At 34.9% G+C, this 20,320-nt stretch overlaps 1 long non-coding RNA gene across 2 annotated transcripts; it reads right to left on the minus strand.

Annotated features, from left to right (window-relative positions):
* Positions 1 to 80: 80 nt before the first annotated feature.
* LOC148199089 (uncharacterized) lies at positions 81 to 5,097 on the minus strand. Of its 2 annotated transcripts, XR_015786014.1 has the most exons (6): positions 4,819 to 5,094; positions 4,672 to 4,728; positions 4,492 to 4,577; positions 2,930 to 2,977; positions 553 to 657; positions 81 to 233 (listed from the first exon to the last, which is right to left on the minus strand). It is a non-coding gene; the product is annotated as an uncharacterized LOC148199089 (long non-coding RNA). The 2 variants fall into 2 exon arrangements; XR_015786013.1 differs by having other exon boundaries at positions 4,492 to 4,728; positions 4,819 to 5,097.
* Positions 5,098 to 20,320: the final 15,223 nt, after the last annotated feature.

Here is a 20,320-nt window from a genome sequence, read left to right on the forward strand (position 1 = left end):
ATATTCATAATATATAATGTATAATATAATTACAAGATTACAAATGTAACAAATTTACATATGATTGTGCTTGAACCAAATAATTAAAATATGAAAACTTTATTAGATAATTCTATAAATAGAACTTAAAAAAATACAACTCTTATTCATAAAGACAATTACAAGAATGATTTTACATTTTCTAACGGTTTCCTGACCAAGTAAACACTAGCTCCTATAGCCTTAAGCAGTGCCTGAACCAAAAATTAACAAAAAGTTTAGTTGAAACACATTTCAATATATATGGACAAATAAAATATTTAAAGAAAATTTCAAAAACCATTAAAAGTTCTCTAACAGATGATGGCTTAGAATTAGGGGATAAAAAAGATCAATCAAATTGAACCACAAATCTCAGCAAATTTCAGAAACCATTAAAAGTTCACTGACAAAATCTTCTTTAATTTCTACTATCCCAAACCACAAATCTCTACTTCCGTTCTCTTGAAATGCTACCAACAGGCTAACATGGTTGCTATAATTGAAACATAAATAAATATAATATAAATATACCACTGGAAGGATTTCTACGCCCCTCAAAATTTGGATCATCACATACAATTGCTTCAAGTCCCATGAAAGCTTGCCACCAAAAATGTTCCAAACACCATTTGGACTCTGAAACAAATAAAAGTTGTTGATTTATATAAAAGCCACTTGATGGTCTTCATTATGAACTGTGACTTTAAAAAAATTGCCCCAAATTTCATACGCCAATGTAGTGCTAGATACAAAAATTGCATAATACTTAATATTAACAAATATGGGCATATATAGTAAAATGCAATTTTCTTGTAGTGTAAATATAGAAAATAGAATAAAAGAAAAATAAATAAATTAAGTATAACTCACGGTGCAGCAAAGATAAAAAAAACACACGGCCCATGGACAACTAAGCATTCATAAAACATGTACGTTGGGATAAAAAGAGGGAGCAGCTACTGAAGGGAATATTATCCTCAATGAAAAAGCTTGCACACGGACATGGAGAAGGGGCCACTACTAGACGGAAGAGTTGGCTCATGGCTGGCTGGTTTTCCCTTTAAAAATGAAGAGACACACAAGAGGAAGGGGACGACTCGGAGTCTGGACACTACTATTGGTTACAGAACTCACGACAACACACACACTCTGGGTTTTTGGTTTGGAACTTTTGGCTGTCAACGTTTTTGTTGGGGAGACACTACTCTCTTGGCTGGAGTTCTCTGCAGAACATCAAATTGGTTGGAGAGCAAGGAGTAGAGTAGATGTCACGGCTGCTGGAAGAGAAGAGTTCTGGCTGAGTTTTGATGAGCACGGCACCCAGCAGAGAATGGAGTTTAACTTCAATAGGTTCTGTGTGTCTTACTCTTAATGCTTGAACAAAGAGTGAATTTATTGTTCTAAACATGTGTAAGAAAACGTACCCTTCCCTCTTTGCTGTTAACGTGTTTATGTAGTATCATTTCCAATTTGAATTGCATTTGGTTGCTTATTTTACTTGCATCTTATTTTATTCCATAAGCTTTTTACTTCTACACGGCTGTACTCAATGTTTGTTGTGATGGAAGAGTAGAATATTTATTTAATTGCTTTTAGGAAGAGATAAGTTCTTGGTTTTGTTAGAAGAAAGTGTGATATGATGACAGAAAAGTGGTCACGGCATTTTGCAATGAAAAACACATCATTCTTTAAAATTCAGAAAAAGTTTGTCTAGAAGTGTGACTTATGCCATGATGAATAAAAAAATGAAGGTGGAAGCTAGATGGGAATAGGTGTGACGGTTTTGGGGAGAGAAAAGGAGTGTATTTTAACTCTTTGTGGAAGTTAACGTGCAGCATGTTAGAGATTACTTTGTTTTCTTCTTTTAGTGGATGTAATTGTCATAGCTTGTTGATTTGATGGGAGAATGGAAGATGGAAGCAAAAGTCGTGTAGATGTGACATTGGTTTTGTACTACAATTGAATATTTAATTTGGGTTCATGCTGAGAATGAATTGGAGGTGCATGTTTGACCATAGTAGGTGAAGTGGTATGCATGGTTACGTGTTGGAGGTGCCACTGGTGGAAGCAAAGAGAGCTCTTATATGAATTAAGATTGGGTGGAAGGGTGTCACCGAGAAGAGTTGCTGCTGTCACGTCTTGGGGAGCAGCTGCACGCATACGGAAAGTTGGAGAGGAAAGGAGAAGCATTGAGTTATTTTCTTGGAGAATGAAGGATTGGTGTTACGTTTTGGGAGCAACACATAGCATGCGTAGAAGTGAGGCATTCAGAAGTAGGGTGACTAAATCAAAGACCACTAAAAGACAAAATGAGGATAAGATGCATATCTTGTTCATCACAAAGGGAAGCCACCCACATGTACCATAGCAGCCACCACGCCACACCTCAACACGCCTCTCTTTTCCACCTTTCCTTTCAAATCTTATATATATATATATATATATATATATATATATATATATATATATATATATATATATATATATATATATATATATATATATATATATATTCCTTTTTCTACTTATCATCCCTTATAATATCACTCTCACTCTGTATATCACTCTGTAATATTAGTATGATCATTATTATTACATTAGTTAATTTAATTTCTTTTGATAAGTAATACATCTTTTAATTAAAAGTTTTTATAATATGGAATATGTATACAGAATCGTATATCAATTTAAAACAGAACATCAAACTACAAATTAACTAAAATAGAAACAACACATGTTAAAACTAACATACTTTACTACATCCATAACCACATTTCAGTACTTTACTACATCCATAACCAAATTTCAGTGACTAACGAGAATGACACAATGCAATTGAACATCAAACAATCACAAGGCTAATTTACCTCCCCACACTAAATACAAATAAAAGGTTAGAACCACTTACTTGGGTTTTGATGTCACTGTTTGACCAGAAAATGGGGAAACTTTTTACCTGATGATTTCAAGTCACAACATGCATTGTATCAATTAAAAAAACTAGTTTTATAGTACAAGGACAACATAAAGGTACATGGACAAAAAAAGAGGGGCATTAACTTTGTAACATATCTACTACTGTACTAAAATGCATATGTAATTATTTTACTGAGTAACCAATGACTTCATTGCTTCATGTATTGTCCTCTGCCTAGACTAATCATATTGTTAAATAAATGAATATTATTGCAATATATGTTGGATGCTAATTAAGTCATAACCAAGTCCTTAAATCCAAACAGTTGGAATTTGTTGATGTGGAGTTATCACAACTTCCAAAGGGTTCACACTTGCCATAAAATTCACATTTATTTTGATCCACCTCAAGTTCCAGAAACTTGGTTCTTTTAAAAAATAAAACTCTACCAATTTTAATGTGCCATATGGGGTTACGGTAAGGATTCCAAACATTGCAGGTTTTTCAAAGTTGTATGTTAGATATGCATTTCCATTATCATTAGGCTCAAAACGCCACCCATATATGTCAATTTCCCTACACACACATTAGACCACCCTTAAGTTTGAAAACTCTAAAAGCTGGAACAAAATGAATGAAATTAACTGACAAATTTCTCCTTTTGCTAGAATTTATCATTGTTCCATCTTTAATCAGCGTAAGAGCACCACTTTGAGAGCATTGATCAGTTCCAAAGTCAGGAAACTGAAGTTAACATTTGTTTTGACTCATTAAACATGGTTCATTGAGTTTTAGCCAACTATCTTGTTTCTTTGGTATGGTTGTTGATTTCACAGGCATGGTTGTTCTTTTATGACAGCAAGAGGGAGACAGCTAAGATGTTTGAAGACAAAAGTAGATTTTGGGATGGAATTGGTTGGTGTGCAACAATTATTGTTTTTGTGACAGTGTTAAAAAAACACAGTGTGTTCAAAGAGCTTTAGCAAATAAACTAGGAGTGTAGAAAAAGGTATTTTTTGCATTAGGAGGCAAAATCTGCTTCATGATCCTCCCAATTTTGGCTATTGTCAATAAATGGTCTTATTCCTTAATGCCACTATGTTTAGGATTGGAGGAACTGCCTCCAACATATTCCACCATCTTTGGAAGGGGGTAAGGAAGGATTAGAAGAACTACCTCCAACATTGTTCTCTGTTTTCAGATTAGAGGAACTACCTAGCCAGCTGCATGTTGCAACTATTATTGAACTTATTGCAAATATATATGTACTCTTTGTTATGCCCTTCCCGTGCCATATTATGCCCCATATATAGTTATATATACATTTCAAATGGAAACAACTTCAAACCAGGAAACAACTTCAAACCATGTTACCACTTTTTTGAAAAAATAGGATCCACTAACATGATTGTCAAAACCATGATGACTAATATCTGAAAGCAATAAAAGCACCCAAAACGAAGCAAACCATTTTCAGTGACTAGTTTTGGTCAAGACCCATTTTCAATAACAGCCAATAAAAAGAAACCAAAATATAAGCAATTCAAACTTACCAAATGTAGAAGGCAATAGCAGCTCGATCTTATCTCTTCCACTTCGAAGAAACCAACCTAGGGTTTCCAAATTCGCGATTTCAAACCTCGAAAAAACAACGACCAAAAATAGGACAATGTAACAACACCCAGAGAAAAGATAACTCAAACAAACCTCAAATCTAAACGATTCAAACTTACCAGGAGCAAAACGCAACTACAACTCCAGCTTATCTCTACCACTTCGAAGAAACCAACCTAGGGTTTCCAAAGTCACAATTTCAAACCTCCAAACAACAAAAAGAGAAAACGAAATCAAAAATAATCCTCAAAGCTTCGATTACTCACCGTGTTCGACAAATGAAATCTGAATCCACACAAATCGCGAGTGGTGACGTGGAGTGCGGGTTTCACTGAACCAGAGGCTCGCTGCCGGCGAGGTGGACTGACAGCGGAGAAGAGAGTGCAGTGAAGAAGTGGACTGAAGGTTCGAGAAGAGGGAGAAGAGGGAGAAGAGGGAGAAGTGGACTGAAGGTTCGAGGAGAGGTTCGAGAAGAGGGAGAAGATGTGTTTTTTTCGAGAGTGATAGAGGGGGGAAATTTTGGAGCTTTCAGTTTAATTTTTATTTGTTTTTTTTTCTAAAATCAGCTTATACACAGATATTAGATACGAACTATCCCTGCAAAGCTTCAAGTTCAAAGGCGCCAACGTTATGTACGGCAATTATATACGGATCCTCCGTATATAAATATTTTTATTATTATATACGGATTTATCCGTATATAATGGATTTCCCAATATCCGTATATAAGATCCGTATATAATATGTTTATTACATACCGATCTAATCCGTATATAATGATCCGCGGGTAACTAGCTATTTTCTTGTAGTGACATTTACTTGTATTTTCTTCTTTCTTTACACCATAGATTGAATAAAATACATATACATATAGTATAATTTCTGCTATTGAGTGTGTGAGTGAGAAGAGAGTTTACCATTTAGGTTTCCTGAGTAAAGAAACTTAACAAGTGATATCGTTGTTGTTTTCCATCAAGGAAAAATAGTTTAAAGAGGTAAACATATAATATAGTAATAGTATCTTTTCCATGACTTACATTTTTTAGGAGGGTCATAAAAATTTAAAACATGTTGTTTATATTCCTCGTTGCATGACTAAAAGGAAAATTTTATCAGGTTCACACAATGAGCTTACCAAGGATCCCGAAGGAGCCTATAGCTAGCTCATCAGACTACAAGAAATTAAGAAATCAGAACAGAACGCAGAAGACAGAGAAAACAAGAGGGTATATCGCAGTCTAGAAGTCAAGTAAAAGGTCTTCTTTTTTACGATCTATAAGCTTAGAGTCACCAGGAGTTGGAAACAGAGGTTGTCGTTCACTCAGCAATATTTGATGTGCCCACATCTGCTGGCTTTATAGAACCCGTCGGTGAGGGTCCCCAAGATCATCCTACAACATCTCGTTTACTACCAGAAGTGCCTCTTCGTCGCCTGGGTTACCTAAACAAGCCAGGTCAAACAACTTCCAACTTGGGCCATCTAAACAAGCCATCTATCCAAGTGAGTGTTCCTTTATTTCATTCCAAAAGTATAGATGCTGTTGTTTTTTCCTTTTTGTCGTTACTTATTGTTTTTGCAATTTACTTTTCAAACTCTAATCCATGGATTGAATAGACATTATTACTCCATAGCAATCAATTACAGTAAGAATGAACTCGAAGAGAAGATGCTGCTTTTTTGTGTCTCTGTGATGTTGGCTTAGTTGGTGCTCTTGTTTTTGTTTGCTACTGATTTTCTGGATACTTACTTTTAAAGAAAGCTACCATGATTTGCTGTGTTGTGAATGATGATTTGTCCTATGGCTTAGTTCTGAACCAGTCTTCCTCTCCCCTTGCTTTCTAGTCAGTCATGGTGTGTTTTGTATTTGATCTTCCAATCATGGTTGTGGTCTTTAATTATTGAAGTGGTTGAACATTGAGAGCATGTAAATATTGTGAATTTTCATATAGATTAATATATTATGTTGAATGCTCAAGGAAATATTTTAAAAATTAAAATCTATTGTTATCTTTTAATTTAAAGGAAACAACTGTCTGTTAAGAGATTGAAAAGTCTCATTGTTGGAGTTGGCTGTCTGTATTTTGAGAGAATTTACATGAATCTTAACTTGCAAGAACTCGTAAAAGAAATCTATGAAATTGCAAGCAACATAAATGGAAATGAAAAGTAAAATGGAAAACAATAAATCAATGAAACTGTTGGTTATTTTATTGAAGGAAAGGTTGAGAGAGTGGAACAGAGAAAACTGAGAGAATGGAACAGAGGAATATTAAACTGCTTAATATATTATTTTTTGGAGTGCAATTGCTTTTATAAAGCAAATAAGTGAACGTAAATGTACAAAAATGTTGGCCTCTATAACCACTAACAAACTAGTGCTCTTAGTGCCTAGAAAATAGCAAATAAATTCTACTAGTCAACATGACTTTTATTTTCCTAAAAAATAGCATAACATATAATTTTAATTTTTTAATTTCCAATAGTCATTAATCAACACTCCTCCTTGACTTTGGAACTGCAAACTCCAAGCTTTTGTCTCAAGAACTCAAATCTAGATTTTGGAAGTGCCTTGGTTAGGATATCAGCCACTTGATCTTCTGATTTGCAGTAGACTAGTTTCACTTATCCTTCTCTTTGAACTTCTCTTAAAAGGAAAAGTTTTATCTTAAAATGCTTTGTTTTGCCATGAAAAACTGGATTATTGGCAATTGAAATTGCAGCTTGATTATTCACAAAAATCTTTGTGCTGTCTTCTTGTTCTATGTGTAAATCAGTCATGATCTTCCTTATCCAGACAGTTTGATTTACAGCAGCTGCAGCAGCAACATACTCTGCTTCTGCTGTTGATTGTGCTATAATTTCTTGTTTTTTGGAACACCATGAAAAAACTCCAGAACCAAGTGAGAAACAATAACCATAAGTGCTTCTCATATCATCAACACATCCTGCCCAATCACTATCTGAATAACCATGAAAACTTAAGCTTTCAACTTTCTTGAACCATATACCATAATCAATTGTGCCTTTAACATATCTAAGAATTCTTTTTGCTGCTTGAAAATGAATTTCACTAGCACAATGCATGTACCTTGATAACAAACTCACTGAATGCATGATGTCTGGTCTGGTGGCAGTTAAATACATTAAGCATCCAATTAAGGATCTAAACAGCTTTTCATCAACCTTTTCAGCACCATCTTCTCTGCAGAACTTTTCTTTTTGGTTCATTGGAGTTGCAGCTGACTTACACTCTCCCATGTTGAACTTCATAAGCACTTCCTTTGCATACTTTTCTTGGCACACAAATATTTCATTTTTCTTTTGTTGCACTTGCATACCAAGAAAAAATGTCATCTTTCCAAGGTTTGTCATTTCAAAGACATTTTCCATTTCTTCTTTAAACTTGTCAATCATCTCCTTATAATTTCCTGTAACAAATAAGTCATCAACATACAGAGATACCATAAGTATATCTTCATTCACCTTTTTAATATATAAGGTGTACTCACTCAGACTTTTCACAAAGCCTAAGCTCATTAAATGTGCATCAATTCTGCTATACCAAGACCTTGGTGCTTGTTTCAAACCATATAATGCCTTTTTCAGTAGATAAACCTTGTCTTCTTGTCCTTGAAGAGCAAAACCTTCTGGCTGTTCCACAAAAATTTCTTCCTCCAAATATCCATTCAAAAATGTTGATTTTACATCCAATTGATGTATAAGCCAGCCCTTTTGTGCAACTAGTGCTAGCAGCAATCTTATTGTGTCTAGCCTGGCAACTGGGGCAAATGTTTCAGAGAAATCCATCCCAAACATCTGAGCATATCCCTTGACAACAAGTCTTGCCTTGTACTTGTTCATAGAACCATCGGGATTGAACTTGGTTCTATAAACCCACTTTACTCCAATGGCCTTCTTATGACTAGGTCTATCCACCAACTCCCACGTCTGATTTTTTTCAATCATTTTGAGCTCCTCTTCCCTAGCATTTATCCATTTTTTGTCAGTTGCAGCCTCTTCATATCCACCAGGTTCCATGACAGCAACATTACACCTTTGATAGATGTCAGAAAGCAATCTTGTTCCTCTGACAGGTTCATCATCCACATCTTCATTATCCTCCTGCAATCCAAGCTCATTGTTGCCTTTCCAGTTCAAACAATCAAATTGTTCAAGGAATTTGTTGTCTTTCCAGCTCCAACAGTCAAACTCCAAGAATTTCACATCCCTGCTAACAATGACTTTGTTTTTGTGTGGAAGATAGATCCTGTAGGCCTTTGAAATCAAGCTATAGCCTACAAAAATTCCAGGTTCTGCTTTCTTGTCCAATTTGTCTCTCTTAATATGAGGAATATAAGAGAAACACAAGCAACCAAATATCTTTAAATTAAACAGCTCAGGCTTGTAACCGTACCATGATTCAAAAGGCGTTCTCTGTTGTAAAGCTTTTGTTGGCAGTCTATTGAGTAAAAACACTGCAGTATTTGCAGCCTCTGCCCAGAATTTTTTAGGCAAATCTTTGTCATGAAGTAAGCACCTAGGCCATCTCCATAATCGTCCGATTTTTCCTTTCTGCGGTGCCATTTTGCTGAGGTGAATAAGGGGCTGTAAGCTGGTGTTCTACACCTGTATCTTCACAAAACTTGTTAAATTTTTTTGAAGTATATTCAGTTCCATTGTCAGATCTGATCATCTGCATTTTGCACTTGCTTTGATTTGCCACCGAAGTTTTAAACTTCCAAAAAATGGCAGCAACTTCATATTTAAACTTCATAAAATATATCCAACACATTCTTGTCATGTCATCAATGAAAATAATATAATACCTACTGTCATTCAATGATGGTGTGCTCATAGGTCCTCCAACATCTGTATGTATCAATTGTAGATTTTGTATAGCCCTCCAAGTCTTGTTTTGTGGAAATGGGAGTCTTGTTTGCTTTCCATACTGACAAGCAATGCATGTAGGAGATTCTTCTTCTATATCAGGTAAGCCTCTGACCATGTTATTCTTCTTCAAGAATATTAGAGCATTGTGGTGAAAATGGCCCAATCTTTTATGCCAAAGTATTGTATTGCTGACCTCTTTGTGCACTGCAGCATGTTCTTCACTCATGAAGTCCAAAGCAAAGCTTTTTCTTTTCATTCTAACTTTAAATACTTCCTTGCCTGCTGAATCTTTGATTATGCAATTTTTATCTTCAAATAACACCTTATAACCTTTTTCAAGAAATTGAGGAACACTCAACAGGTTTTGGTTAATTTCTGGAACATATAAAACATCTGAAATTAGTTTCAAACCTGTTTGACCTTCAATTGCCACTGTTCCTTTGCCTTTTACTGCAATATATGCTCCATTACCTACTCTGACTTTAGAAAGTGCAGTTTTGTCAAGTTCTTTAAAGAGCTCTCGATCATAACTCATATGATTTGTGCAACCACTGTCTATGAGCCAACTTTCTGTGGAGCTATTGGCAGCAAAGCATGTAACAGCAAACAATTGTTCCTCTTGTGGTTGATCCTCAGCAACCTTAACTTCTCCTTGTTGTTGATGAGATTTGTAAATCTTTTCCATGTGCCCTAGCTGCCCACACTTATGACACTTTACATCAGGTCTCCACCAGCACCTTTTTTGTGGATGATTGGTTTTTTTACAATGAGGACAAGGTGGAAAAACCTGATTAACATTACTCTTGCTGATCTTGTTTAATCTTCCAGGTTTGGTGTCATTGTTCTGCTTCTTTTTCTGTTTGTTGCCATTGCTCTGAAATTGGACTTGAAAAGCACCCTCCACAGATCCTTCTTGCCTCATAAGTCTTCTTTGCTCTTGGGCCTGTAAGGCATGCATCACCTCTGCCAAAGTGATTTTAGATAGATCCTTTGTGTTCTCCAAGGTAGCTATAGAAGCTTCATATCTCTCTGGTACTGATACAAGAATTTTTTCAACAATTCTTGAATCAGAAAAAGTGGTGCCCAGCAATCGTACGTTGTTGGCAATGCCAAGCAACGTATTTGAGTACTCTTTTATGGTGTCTGATTCTTTCATTCGCTGCAGCTCAAATTCTCTCATTAAATTCAATACTTGCATGCTTCTAATCCTCTCATCTCCTGCATATTCTTCCTTCAAGTAATCCCAAATTGCTTTTGCTGTGTTGTGAGACATGATCCTGGTGAAAATTATTTTTGAAACACCAGAAAATAAACATGCCTTTGCCTTTGCTTTTCTGGTTTTTTTCTCCTTGTAGGTTTTCATCTGGGCTATAGTGGGGTTGTCAGGCAGTGGAGCAATTTCGTAATCCTCCTCCACTACTTCCCAAAGATCCAAAGCCTCTAGGAAGTTCTTCATTTTTATGGCCCAAAGATCATAGTTATCTCCATCAAAGATAGGAGGAGCAACTTGAGAGAAACTTGTTTCAGCATCCATAGGTCCCGTAAGCCGTAGCTCTAGATACCAATTTGTTGGTTATTTTATTGAAGGAAAGGTTGAGAGAGTGGAACAGAGAAAACTGAGAGAATGGAACAGAGGAATATTAAACTGCTTAATATATTATTTTTTGGAGTGCAATTGCTTTTATAAAGCAAATAAGTGAACGTAAATGTACGAAAATGTTGGCCTCTATAACCACTAACAAACTAGTGCTCTTAGTGCCTAGAAAATAGCAAATAAATTCTACTAGTCAACATGACTTTTATTTTCCTAAAAAATAGCATAACATATAATTTTAATTTTTTAATTTCCAATAGTCATTAATCAACAGAAACAATAGTGAAAAAAAATGTAAATCTGCATTGAATTAAGAGTTGAGTACAAGTGAAAGAGGTTAAGACCCCATTTACCATGTGATAGTTGGAAAAACTCTGCTCAAATTGTAGTCTGGTTCTCTAACTTCCTTCCAGCGTAAACTCTCCAAAACTCCTGATAAAAATGGTCAAAGCTACTCTCCGTAAAACTGAAATTGTTGGAATGTAAAGGTATAGGTGATCTGGGCTTTTCTTCTTTCTACTCTAACCTATTTAAAGAAAAAGAATACAAAGAATGAAGAACTAAAAACTCTTTCTTTATACAATGTATTTCCTTAACCAACCCAGCTCCATTACGACAATTCAAAGGCTTCTACAATGAAACTACCCTCCAGAAAAGGTGAGTGGTGACCTTATGTTTACACGTTGGTAAGCACTCAACAACTCACGAAGGATGTTCAAGCACCTCCAACCCCAACAAAAACATTTGTGGCTCGGCGCCTTCCAAACCTGTTCAAACCTCCACGTGACAGCCATTCTGCAGCCCCGTCTGATCACCAATGCGATTGGCTGGCAGATGTAGTAGTGTCACTCGACTTGTTCATGAAGGGGTTTGGTTGGGTTGAGGAGTTTGTTCAACAGTGCACACAAAATTGGATTCATGCATTGTGCTTTCCATGCATATGAACAATTTTGAGGTCCTCTTAGCAATGCTAGGAAGGGAGTACTTATGTCCATGGGTTTTGATGAGCTTAGAAGCTCAAGGGACTCTTTTATAGACCTTGGAATGGAGACATATGATAGAATGATTGTTGGAGAGCATTCACAGGATACACAGATCTTGATGTGAATCTAGTAAGGGTCAAAGAACTTACAAATGTCTAAACTATTTTATGACATACTTGGAAAACGTCTAAAGTACCTTATAATCTACTTGGCAAACACCCCAAATACCTTACGATGTACTTAGAAAACAACCAAAGTATTATCCGACCTACTCAAAAAACAACCCGAGTATTTTACAAATGTCTGATCATGAACTTACTTCTTACGAGTGTCAGACCATGAACTTACATGGGAAACTCCAAGAACTTTATTAGTGTCCGATTATAGACTTAGTCAAGAGTATAAATTAAGCATACAAAAGCGTGACAATATAAGTGTTTGAGTACAACTCAATCAAGAGCTAAAAACAACATATATAAATTAATTCATTTGAACAACATGGTTCATCTACAGAAGTACAACTCAATCAAGAGTTAAAAGTAACATATATAAATTCGTTCATTTAAACAACATGGTTCATCTACAAAAATTAACTTTCATGCTCGGAGGACTTATATACTACCTGGCATATATTTACAATATTAATATTGTTAGAATCGCTGCAGCGGAATTGTTAGCGTGGAATAACAAACCAAGAGGGTTTTTAATACTAACGTGTGCCTTTTAATTTCTACTCAATTAAACTTACCAAGCAAATAATAAAGACAAATAAAGAGAGTAAGGTTGAGAGAAATTTGCACAGATGATTTTATCCTGGTTCGGATCTTACCAATCCTACGTCCAGTCGCTTATCTCAAACAAGATAAACCTTTTTCACTAACACAAAACAATTACAAATTACAATCACAAAGAAACACAATTTGTAAAAGTTTAGAAACCACCTCTCTTGATACCACAAGAGATGAACCTACACCTCCTTTGAGTCTTCACAAAGGATGAACACCTCCTCCGAATACTTCATGAAGGATGATTCTCTTCCGAACACCTCCTTAGACACACCAAGGATGAACCGGCTATTTCCTTTGTCACCGTAGTAGCACTTCACCAGCTCCACAGACAAGAGTTTCACAAGCCGAATAAGAGCACACAAGTCTCAATGATTTATGAGTACTAGAGCACAAGGGAAGAGTTTTTTTTTAGATAAAGAGAGAGCCATTTTATAGACTCAGCCTAATACCCTTCCATTCTTCGAAAACGGGCCATCTAACGCATTTAATCGATTAACATAAATATTAATCGATTAATAATGAGTACAACAGCTAGTTTTTCAAATCTAAAACCCCCAACGGCTAGTTTTTCAAATCTGAAACCTCCAACGGCTAGTTTTTCAAATCTGAAACCCCCAACGGCTAGTGTTAATTGATTATTCTCAGGAATAATCGATTAACTAAATAAATCAAATATAAATTACAAGAATCAACCCTAATACATATTTGAGCACTATTACATCAACTTTGATTATTATAAAAGCTTTATAAAATACAGAGATCTTCAATTTGTCTTTGTGGATCTTGACTTGTGCAAATTTGTTCATCATCAAAACTACATCTTTGATTTTTGCTAACATTCTCCCCCTTTTTGATGATGATCAAAAACTCCTTTGATTTAAAGCTTTTAGTAATAATCTGGATATAACACAACTATGGAAGAAAAAGTGCATTAGTGAATAAACACAAATAAGCAAATAAGCTTAAATAAGCTTTAAACACTTTCTCCCCCTTTTTGATCATAATTAAAAAGGTGTGTTTGATGTTCTCCCCCTAAGATAATACTCCCCCTTAATAAAAGCATGTATGCATATGAGCTAAAAATATTTCAAATTTAAAGATTCATTCAAACATACACAATAGGATATTTAAAGTAAATAATTTTAGGATGAAGAACTTATAAAACATTGTTTAAACATACATTGAACTATATAAGATAGGAATTTTAAAGCATACAAAAATATGGCTAGTTTTTCAAAATTGCAAAACTGGAACGCATTTAAAAATTCAATCCTAAGATATTTCTAAAGATTCTTAGATCTCTTCTAATGTTTACCCCTTTAGATATGCCTCCAACTTCGTAATGATAATCCTCCAGGTTGTTTCCACATTTTGTTTAGATCTTCATCTTGAGGATTGTCATCATTCTTCGCTTCATTTGTTGTCTTCTACAAATCTTCATCATTGCCTGCATCTAATTCAACTGACTCAAGAGGTTTTGCCTCAAGGTCTACAATTTCATCAAAGACAACATGCACACATTCTTCTATTTCAAATGTTTTCCGATTGAAAACTATATATGCTTTGTATATTAGAAAATATCCAAAAAAATAGTTTCATCGGCCTTGGAATAAAATTTTCTTAAATTTTGTTTTAAAGAAATTCTAAATATTAAACAATAGGTACCCAACTACTTGTATGGGTCCTTTGGGTTAGATTTAGAAAAAAGAAATCATTTTACAACCGAAACATATCTACCACTTGGAACACCATAATGCTTAATTTTACATTTATTTGAAGTATGACCCTTTTTCATACAATAAAAGCATGATACAAAGTTTGTGTTCCTATAAGTTGTTCCTTTTTCTACCCATGTTCTACGGGTTCTATTATTATGTTTATTTTTAATTTTAGGAACATACTTATTTTTAACAACCTTATTTTCGTTATTTTTACTACATTCTCCTAAGGTTGTGTGTTCTAGTAGTTTCCTAAAATTTTCACAAGAAGCACATTCATCACTACTAGTAAATTTACCCTTTTCAAAAAATAAAACTTTATTTTTCAAATCTTTATTTTCTTCAAAAATATTTTCAAAATTTAATTTTAAATTTTTATTTTCTTCAAGAATATTTTCAAAGTCTGATTTCAAATTTTTATTTTCTTCAGAAATATTTTCAAAATTTAATTTTAAATTTTTGAAATCCTTTTTCAATTTCTTATGAGCTTTATCTAATTTTTCAGATTCTACTATTAAAGCAGCATAAGTTTCATGCAATTTATCTTCACTAATTTGACTATAATTATCAGAATTGCTAGATGTACTTACTTGGCTTCCAGCGTCGTCGTTCACCACTAAACAAATGTTTGCTTCTTCATCAGATTCGCTCAAATCGAAAATTGTTTCGTTGTCATCTTCCCATGCAATGTAGGCATTCTTTTTCTTGAAGAATCTTTTCTCCTTTTTGTCTTCACTCTTCTTTTGATTTGGGCAGTCTGCTTTTAGGTGCCCCCTTTCTCCGCAACCATAACATTTATGGTGTGAGGAAGATCCTTGATTTTCTTTCTTTTCGAATTTTAATCTTCCTTTGTCTTTTGATTTCATGAACCTGTTGAGCCTTTTTATCATGAGTCTCAAATTTTCTTCTTCGCCTGAGTCTTCATCTTCCGATTTACCTTTGCTTCTTTCAACCTCCGACTTTAATGCCAAACTCTTCTTCTTGTTTTTGGCTTTTGCTTCTTCTTCATCAAGTCTTCCAAGATCTAGTTCATGTTCCCTCAACTTTCCAAAGAGTGTCGCCATAGTCATGGTGTTGAGGTTCTGTGACTCCGAGATTGCAGTCACCTTTGGTTGCCACGACCTGTCTAAAGACTTCAAGATTTTAATGTTAAGTTCATCGGTATCAAATGACTTACCCAGTCCAATGAGATGATTGACAATGTTGGTGAAGCGTTTTTGAACGTCTGAAATTGTTTCTCCTTGCTTCATCCGGAACATTTCATACTCTTGGATTAAGGAGTTCTTCCTTGCCCTCTTTACATCATCTGTTCCTTCATGCGTCACTCTGAGTACGTCCCACATTTCTTGAGCAGTTTTGCAGACAGAGACCCTGTAGAACTCATCAACAGTCAATGCTGATGCAATGATATTCCGGGCTTTTACATCATTCTGAAATCTTTTCTTTTCTTCAGTGGTCCATTGACCACGGGGCTTTGGTTCCTGTGTATTGTTAGTAGGAACAGAAGAGCCAGACGCAATAACATCCCAAATTTCACAATCAATAGATTCAATAAATATTTGCATTCTTACCTTCCAGAATGCATAGTTCTCACCTGTGAATAGTGGGGGTCTATTGATTGATGCACCCTCTGCAAAGGTTTGATGTGATCCTGCCATTTGAATGACTATCAAAGCAAGCTCTGATACCAATTGTTAGAATCGCTGCAGCGAAATTGTTAGCGTGGAATAACAAACCAAGAGGGTTTTTAATACTAACGTGTGCCTTTTAATTTCTACTCAATTAAACTTACCAAGCAAATAATAAAGACAAATAAAGAGAGTAAGGTTGAGAGAAATTTGCACAGATGATTTTATCCTGGTTCGGATCTTACCAATCCTACGTCCAGTCGCTTATCTCAAACAAGATAAACCTTTTTCACTAACACAAAACAATTACAAATTACAACCACAAAGAAACACAATTTGTAAAAGTTTAGAAACCACCTCTCTTGATACCACAAGAGATGAACCTACACCTCCTTTGAGTCTTCACAAAGGATGAACACCTCCTCCGAATACTTCACGAAGGATGATTCTCTTCCGAACACCTCCTTAGACACACCAAGGATGAACCGGCTATTTCCTTTGTCACCGTAGTAGCACTTCACCAGCTCCACAGACAAGAGTTTCACAAGCCGAATAAGAGCACACAAGTCTCAATGATTTATGAGTACTAGAGCACAAGGGAAGAGTTTTTTTTGAGATAAAGAGTGAGCCATTTTATAGACTCAGCCTAATACCCTTCCATTCTTCGAAAACGGGCCATCTAACGCATTTAATCGATTAACATAAATATTAATCGATTAATAATGAGTACAACGGCTAGTTTTTCAAATCTAAAACCCCCAACGGCTAGTTTTTCAAATCTGAAACCTCCAACGGCTAGTTTTTCAAATCTGAAACCCCCAACGGCTAGTGTTAATTGATTATTCTCAAGAATAATCGATTAACTAAATAAATCAAATATAAATTACAAGAATCAACCCTAATACATATTTGAGCACTATTACATCAACTTTGATTATTATAAAAGCTTTATAAAATACAGAGATCTTCAATTTGTCTTTGTGGATCTTGACTTGTGCAAATCTGTTCATCATCAAAACTACATCTTTGATTTTTGCTAACAAATATTATTATTATTATTATTATTATTATTATTTGACAAACCCTAAAAGTGTCCTATAAGCAAAGGATCCAAATGTGAGATCCATGTGAGATCCTAACTTCCTTAAAATAAGGGAGAGAGAATATTTATATAATATATGACATAATTTTTGATATAAACAGAATCTATTAACAATAAACTTGAGATAAAAATATGTTCTTAGAGGGCTTAAAAGACATCTCTCATGTTCTGTTATTTATATAGATAAAGAGTTGATACAATAGAGAGATAGAAGGTCAAGTCACTGTCCTAGACTGCTAGGTACAATGATTAGAGATAACTGATAACAGTTGAAAAACTGTTGTTTTCATGCTTAAAATTGATACTAAAAGCAACCTTTAACACTTAGAAACTAGCTTGAAATCATGCTTTTGGTTATACTTTTAGAAATAAGAGAGCTAGACAGGTTTATGCTTGATTTCAGTGTTTTTGTGCAGGTTTTAAGGTGAACTTGGTGAAAGAAGTGAAGAAGGACAAAGATGGAATCAGAAAAGACATCAAAAAGTGCAAAAGGAGAAGCCGCAACTGCCGCTCAGCGGCAGTTTACCGCTGAGCGGCACTCAGGCAGTCACGTTGGATCCGTTGAGGGGTGATTTGGCCGCTGAGGGGAAGAAAACAACTCACGCACTTACCGTTGAGCGGTACTATTTTGGGCTTGGGCCTAATTTTCTGTAATTTTAGAATAGTATATAAGCTTTAAGACGTCCCAGGGTTTGTATCTTTGGTAGAGACGAAGCAAACACTCTCTTTTCCACCCCTTGAAGGAAGATCTTGGATGCTCAGGCTATCTCCCCCTCTTTCTAGGGTTCTATCTTTCATTCTTTCATTATTGTTCATCTAGTTTCACCATGAATATGGTGAACTAAACCTTGTATTGTTGTTGGGGAATCAATGTAGTCTTGTGAAACTCTCACATATGGAATTTGTTTTAACATCTTATATTAAGATATATGTTTTCTTTCATCTTTAGTTAGGGTTTTTCCTCTTTGCTTATTGCTTGCTTTGTTTAACTCATTCATTGCCATGATTATTGATTTTGTCGATACGGAAACGTACGGGGAAGTCTAGATCCGGGGAATTTCTCCCAATAGCATATTGGTTGCCTTTAAGCTCCTGAACTTTAAGAACTAATTACTAGGAATGCTAGGAATTGTATGAACTCGTAATTAGAGATAGGCCTTCTTGTAAGGTAATTTAGAGAGTGGCATTAGCATTGATGATAAGAATGATGAATTCCTAAAAGTATATGAGAGTGGATAAGATGAAATTGATAACCCCAACAACATACTCATCCATCTATTGAAGTGTTTGTTTTGTTCTTTACCATTGATCAAATTCATGCATACATATTTAATTACTGTCTCTTGCATTGAAACCTACAATTAATTTGTTCTTAAGTCTTAAATAATCAACAAATCACATAGCTAAACTAGGCCGTGAGTCCTTTGGGAAAACGATACTTGGTCTTACCTTGTTTTATTACTTGATACGATTCGGTCACACTTGCCGATTGTTAAACAAGTTTGTGGCGCCATTTTTCGGTGTTCATAAATTTGTCATCAATAACCAAACACACTACCCCTATTTTAGTCCTACTGACTACACTAACAAGTAGACTTAGTAATTATTCTAACAAATAACATAACCTATTAACATGTTATTCATAGGTTTAAAAAGACTATAAATACATGCTATTACATAGAGTACATACAATCTTATAATCATTTTTACTCACATACTCATTCTAAAATCTTTTACTGATTTGAGGGTCAGAATTTTTCTAAATGAACTTTCTTGTGTAACTATTTCGGGTGTAGAGTCGAGTATCTCTAAAAAAACACTCTTTCACGCTTTTGTCCAAATTAGCTTAGGTATTTCTATATGTTCTAATCCAACGTTTTTTCTTGTATGTTTTCCAAATCGTTGAGGTGTACTTGTTAAAGGCATTTCGACGCTTAGGTCAGTAATTAATCCGATCGGGAGTCACAGTAAAATCTTAAATTCACAGTAAATGCAGTTACCTACCTTCTTACATTTGGTCTCTATTTATACGTTTCGAGATGAGAATGAGATTAGTGAAACTCTAATCATGGTCCAACTGTGATCCATTACATGATAAGTAACGCTTACCAATAATCTTTATTTGAGGTGATGTTTAGAGGTGTTTAGGGAATCTTAATGAAGTATGATTATATGTATCAGTGGATACTTACTCGGTGAAGTTATGTAAAATAATGGTGAGAGGTGACACTTAATCTTATTTTGCATGCGAGTATTTCATCGATGATTATATATATTGAGATTATGTGATCTTCTTATGTGTCAATGATTTGGATATAAGTTATTGAATGACTGATGAATTGGATCCTTCTAATGTGTCAATGATTTGGATATAAGTTATTGAATGATTGATGAATTGGAATTAAATAACTTGAGTTTTGTGGGTGAGTTTGATTGTATTATCTATATTTTGTGTTTTCTTTTGGTTGTCTCATCCCTGTTTGTTTGTATTTGGGAGGTGTCCGCTCGGTCTTTCATCTTACTTGATCGAGCAGTCAATATGTTGCTTGGCTGGATCGCATGGTGCGTGTTGATGGGTTTCTAACCTGTTTGGCCGGTCTCTCCCTCCTTATGACCTTTTTCATTCGGTCTTATGTGTAAGGACATTTGACTATATAGTATAGTAACGATTCAAAGTTTCATTACACGTGTGTGGGTGTGTGTGCTTGTGGGTGCGTGGGAGTGTTCATGTGTGTGGAAGTCTCTGCGTGTGTGCATATGTGTGATTCCGTGTGTCCGTATGTGATTTAAGAATTACATAGCCATGTAACTTTGAGTTTCCATTAATTGATGATACAAATGGACCTAAACTTTTGACGAGTGAACATTTTACTTAATTAATGAGAACACTTATGCTTGGTTAACTTTTCTAACTTTACGTCAACGATAGAAAATCAAAACAATGTGAAAATTTATATTTAAAATATTCAAATTTTATACTAATTTATTTATAAAGAAAGTTTTTATATTAATTTGATTTGTTATCACGTCTCTATATTTTTTAGTTTAAATTTATAACATATAA

Source organism: Vigna umbellata, chromosome 4 (genome assembly GCF_029865625.1).
Source record: "Vigna umbellata cultivar VRB3 chromosome 4, Vumbellata_1.0, whole genome shotgun sequence".
In the NCBI taxonomy this organism is placed as follows: Eukaryota; Viridiplantae; Streptophyta; class Magnoliopsida; order Fabales; family Fabaceae; genus Vigna; species Vigna umbellata.